The sequence below is a fragment of the Physcomitrium patens genome, chromosome 2, assembly GCF_059467195.1.
Source record: "Physcomitrium patens ecotype Gransden chromosome 2, ASM5946719v1, whole genome shotgun sequence".
NCBI classification, from domain to species: Eukaryota; Viridiplantae; Streptophyta; class Bryopsida; order Funariales; family Funariaceae; genus Physcomitrium; species Physcomitrium patens.
The window spans coordinates 12,261,501-12,267,500 of NC_143411.1; positions in this window are offsets into that span (position 1 = coordinate 12,261,501).

Here is a 6,000-nt window from a genome sequence, read left to right on the forward strand (position 1 = left end):
ATAGTGTGATGGAGGTGGTGGTTTAATGTGTTTTTATGGATGGTTTTGCCCAAGTCTACACCTTGGTTCAGGGATCAAATGCAAAAACTACTTTGTTAATTTTTATCAATTAAACCACTGTAGATTTTTTTTTTTTTTTCTTTTTTTTCTTTTTTTTTTTTCTTTTGAAGCACATCAAAACCTGATTTCTCTGCCCAAAATAAATAAATAAATACAAAACCCCCAGAGATAACCGAAAACCCGTAAGTTGACTGTTATAGATAGAGTACTCATAAAGACCCCTAAGTTCTCGTGTTTTGTGTCGAAAAAACAGACCGAATCTAAACAATATATATATATATATATATATGCTCTTTCGGGAGCAAGCAATCTCTGTCGCAAGCAGAGTGTGTGCACTGCTGCTTTGTGGGTGGGAAGTGAGTGTGCTCATCCATCTGTCCAGAATCCAGCATTGTTTGCGTGTGGGTGAGAGAGAAAGCGAGGTCCATCTGAATGTAGACAGACAACCGCAGCAGGCTTTTGCCGAAGCGCTCCGAGTCCCCAACCAGGGACCGAATCTGGGCCCACAGAGCGCCGAAGAAGTAGAAGAAAAATTGGATATTCGCCGGATGTTCCATTCCATTGCATTCTACTGCAATCAATCATATCATGCAGCCTTTCGGATCCAGTCCAATGTTGTCAAGGTGTCGCTTATGTAGCTCATTTTGCTGTGCTACAGTTCAGTTCTTTCCTCGAAGGCTTGTATACTCACCCCCCCCCCCCCCCCCCCCAACTTCCCCCTCCAACCTCGGGTCTTCGCCTTCATCCGTCAACCCGATAACTGCAATCACAATTGCGGCTCTCCCTGTGGGTCGAAACCCACCAGGTCACATTGCATCCCAGGGGGCGGAAAAAGTCTTGCCCAAGTGCTCTAAATTTATCTATTAAGATGGGCGTGTCTTCTTGCTCGATCTGCACTATATTAATATATTTGATTGTCACTGCGATTCGGTTACCGGCGAACTCGTAAGCAATTCTGGACCGTTCGCCGAACCGAATCTGGGCACTGCGAGAAAGCACAAGAAGAGGTTCTGCTACTGGTCCACGCCAGTTGAGGTGATGCTGTTCATGCAATGCCGTGCATTGTTCGGCGTCAGGACAAAGTTGTTAATTAAGAGGCAGCAACGACTTGCGACGGCGGAGCACCCGGAGTTTATTTTTCTTTATTTTTTTCTGATGTGTGCGTGCATGGGAATGCTTAATTCGTCCTGATGCTGCCGCTCATGGCGGACACAGTGCTTGTCAACTTGGAAAAATTAAACATCTCTCAGTCGTTCCCTCCCTCCCTCCCTTCTTCGATTATGAAAAAGTGGCTAATATAGCTCTGCTTCCTTTAACAGAATGGTTTTATATTTTATGTTTTTTATGTGTTTTTGATTTCGTTTTCGTTTTTGATTTGATTTGTTAGTTTTTTTCTGTTTTGTTCAGTTTTTTTTGTTTTTCAGTTTTAGTTTTTTTTTTTTTTTTTTTTTTTTTTTTGGAACAAGTTGAGGTATACCTCTTCGATTCATTATGTTAATTGGGGAGAGAGAATCCTCCCCTGGAATTTTTAAGTATTTGTCTGATTGTTGCTAATCTTGTGCTTTGTCTGCACAACTTTTCGTAGTTAATGAACATGGCATAAAAGGAGCGGAAAATCTTACACAGAGGTCATCAAACTTTTTTTGTTTTGTTTTTTGTTTTATTTTTCTAGCATTACATTTTGTTTTGATTTTTTTAATCTAAAGTGATAAAAGGCATGATTTGGAAAGTAAAACATAAGGCCTCTACTTTATTTTAGAATTAAACAGTTTGAAAATTAATCCCCAATAAAATAAATTCCTTGAAAATGGAAACAATGTTAGACTATTCTGAGCGCAATGATGTCATTGATTATTGAAAGTATAAACATCAAGTCTAGGCATTCGTTCTTAACAACTATAATTAGAAATAATTGATATAAGAGGTTCATGTATCATACTTGTAGAGTCTATTTAAGAATCAGTTTATCTTTTCTACTTATTGTATTTTCTATATACATAGATATAATTTAGTTGTTTTCTATAAAGATTTTCAATCAATATTATAATTTTAGAGAAATAATTCTAAATATTTTAAAAATTTGATTTAGAATCTTGATTGGAGCCGAATTAATGATTTAATAATATTATATTTATAAATCATGTGTAGATAATGAATAACTAATCTTTAAAATATTTTTTTGAAATAAATAAATAAAATCTAACTATAAAGATTATCCATATAGAATCTATTATTAGACACTTATTATATATAATATTTAAATTTAAAATAATTATTTAATATAAATAATAATACAAATAATGATAAATTACATAATTTCAAATTAACTAAATAATTGTTTTATATCTTATCTATTGTAACAAAATACTTAATATAATAATGATATATAGATATTTTATTTTAGAAATATATTTATATAATATTTAATAAAATGATTACATTTTTTATTTTGATTATTTCTATTAACTATTTATTGTTAAAAATTAAATATTGTAAGTTTTTTTTAAAAATATTTTATATATAATATAGTATTTTTTAATGAATTCTTAAACGCATGTCAAGAAATTATTTATAAAAAGAATTTCATTGAAATATTCATCAAAGCTCAAAAGATACTTCTAAAATATGATTTACATTATTTTTTGTTTAAAATTAAATTTAGAATATTGGAAAAGTTTTAAAAAATTATTATAATTTCTAAATCATATTCCTTAAAATTTTAAAATAAAAGTGTGGTTAATTTTGAAAATTATTTTTATTTTATAAGTAGATGTTAAATGAATAAAAAAATTAATTACATAATCTTGAAAAAAGTCACCTATTGTTTAAAATTTGACAATGATCATGTTTTAAAAATCAACAAATAACACAACTTCTTTTTTTGTTAAAAAAATTATACATCCACATCTTTTAATATTTTCTATTAAATTTTATAACTTATTTTAATAAATTTTAATAATACTTGTATATATGTAAAAAAATATTTTTTTAATCTCCGAAAATTTATGAACTAATCTATAAAGATTCTTTAATACTATTTTTCTATCCCATTTTTATTTTTTGAGTGCTATCTTACATTAAAAGATTATAATGTAGAATTATACATCTTAACAACAAATGTCTTATTTTAGTTTACAAAATAATAAATAAATAACACTCACATTAGAAGTGCACTAGCTTAAGTATAATTTAAAATATAAATTCAATAATAAATATATAATAAAACTTCTTTATAGTCATATATATTTATCTATTTAAAAACGATTATTTTTAACTTGTTCTATTTTTAATTTTTTTATTACTCATAGTTTCTTTTCTTATGTAATGTAATTTTTGAGTGTTATATTTCACAATCGTTGTAACAATATCTTTGTGGTACTTGATGTACCAAAGTACAATGTAGATTGTATTAATTAGACATGTCTAACTATTCTTAATTTTTTTTTTTGGTATTGATAATTCACAGTCACATCTCTTCATCATGTATCTTATTTTAAACTACTCTAGTAGTATTATATCTTAATAATTATGTATCTTTTATTATTATTACTATTATTATTATTACTTTTCATTCTCAACTACAAAATAGTAAAAAATAAAAACAATCTTGATGCTGAACAAAAACAAAGAGTCTAAGATAGATCTAATAGTTTTTTAATTTTTAAGCAATTGTCATAAATTATATTTCTCAAGATTTCTTTAAAAAATACTTATTTTTTAATATGTATATATATATATATATATACATATATCATAGATTTATTTTTATTTATTAAATATAATAGTGTATATTTTTATGTGTATTAAAGATACTAAAATTTCAAGAAAGTTTAATTAATTTGACAAAAATAAATTGAAAATTTTTAAATATCACACATATATATATATATATATATATATATATTCATCATTCAAATCTCTTAATTTAGTGAATATAATATGTCTTATGTTAAAATTGGCAATAATAAAATATAAGCTAATTGTATTATCAAAAATATCTTTGTATCTTTAACATCATTATAGAGAAAGTTTTACAAAGAAGAAATTTAACAAGTTAATTAAAATATTATTATTCAATTTAGTAATATTTTCTAAAAATAAAAGAATATAAAATTTTAAATTTAATATGTATTCCAAATTTATAATTTAATTTTTTTAAATAAAAACAATAGCTTAAATAGCAGTTGTATTTTGTATATAAGGTAGTTACCTTATTTTTAAAGAATTATATCTTCATAAATTTATAAATCAATTATTGAGTGCAATTTCTATTACATAGATTATTAATTCATTCTTTAATTTAAAGAAATTTAAATTGTAGTTTAAAATTAATAGAAAACATTAGTATACTAGTCATTTAAAATTTACAAAAATAAATAAAAATTTATTTGATTGTTAAATTTAACTTAAAACGTATTAAAGCATGCAAGTATTTTGCAAATCGTAAATGATAAATAATAAAAAGAATAATCATAATAGAAACATTTGTGAATCTAAATTAATCATAAAAACGAAAGATACAGTTATGATTTATTGCTTTATAGCTTTTTAATTATTTGACTTAATCTAACTTTAAAAGAATAATTGTCCTCTTTTTTACCAAATATTAGTATTTTATATCTTCTATAAATAATTTTAATTTTTACAATACAATATATCATCTACAAATTCAAATCTTTTGTAAATAAATATATTAGTTGCAATATCAAAGTCCTAAGGAGCAACAAAAGAAGAGAATATGCATCTTGAAAATTTTGAACTTTTAAATTTATCAAAGCACACTATCGTAAATTTTAATTCAATACATCTTTAAATAAAATAATAAAATTTTATTTTTTCAAAATAAATTTTATTATATTTATTATTTTTTAATATTAGAAATTTATTATAACTTAAGTTATTTTTATAGGGCGTCTATTTTTGAATAAATACTTCAAAGTATACATATAATAATGTTATGAATAGGTCAAAATCCTACTGTGGTTTAATTTTGGATGATTTTTTCTACTTCATATATTTTAATACTTGGTAAAAATAACCTTAAAATAATTATATGAGACTTATAGGAAACATTATTTTAAGAATTTATTCATAAAATTAAACTTAGTTTTGTAAACCAAATCTTCAATAGTATATTTATATATGAATATAAGTATATATTCTCATTTGTATTCAAATATTAAATTTAAAAAATTATTTTTAATTTTTAAACTTAAAAATCAGAATAATGATGATAATGATAAAACATCATTACCACTCAATTTACTTAGATCTTGACTAGTAGTTATACAAAACTTTATGCCTATACTATAACAATCGTAATATCTATATAATAATTCATCTAAAATTTAAATTGCATCTTCTTAAAATTTTTAGTTTTCACAAATATTTTTAAATACTTTAAATTCTAATAATTTTGGTGGAAAAAGATTCATATTAATAAAAGACCTTGCCAATTTGAGAGACTAGTTTATATCACTTCAAAAATGTTGCTAATATACTTCGGTATAACCCTCCTCATTTTTTAGTTTAAACATTTTGAATTTCAAACTTAAAAACATTTTAAATTTTTAACAAAAAAATTTGTAATTGCTCGCAGCTAAAGTTGCCAAGACTTCCGAGTGACTGATCTAATCGGCTAAAACTATTTGAGTATGGGTAGGTTGCTCCAACGCTGTCACTTAGGCGGCCACAACAAGATATCTTTTGACATATGAGGTGGATATTATATATTTGTCATTTTGTAATATACTTAGTAGAAATCACTCACAACAGGAGCATGAACAGACTAGCACAGAGTGAACTTTGCATCACAAATAATGTTGTAATTACTCAGTTGCCTGATTCACGGCTTTGCTGAAAGGAACACGTCCAATGCAATCTACGATTTTCTCTGGATCATATTACCGTGTCTACTGGATGGTTATCAAAAGTCTGAAG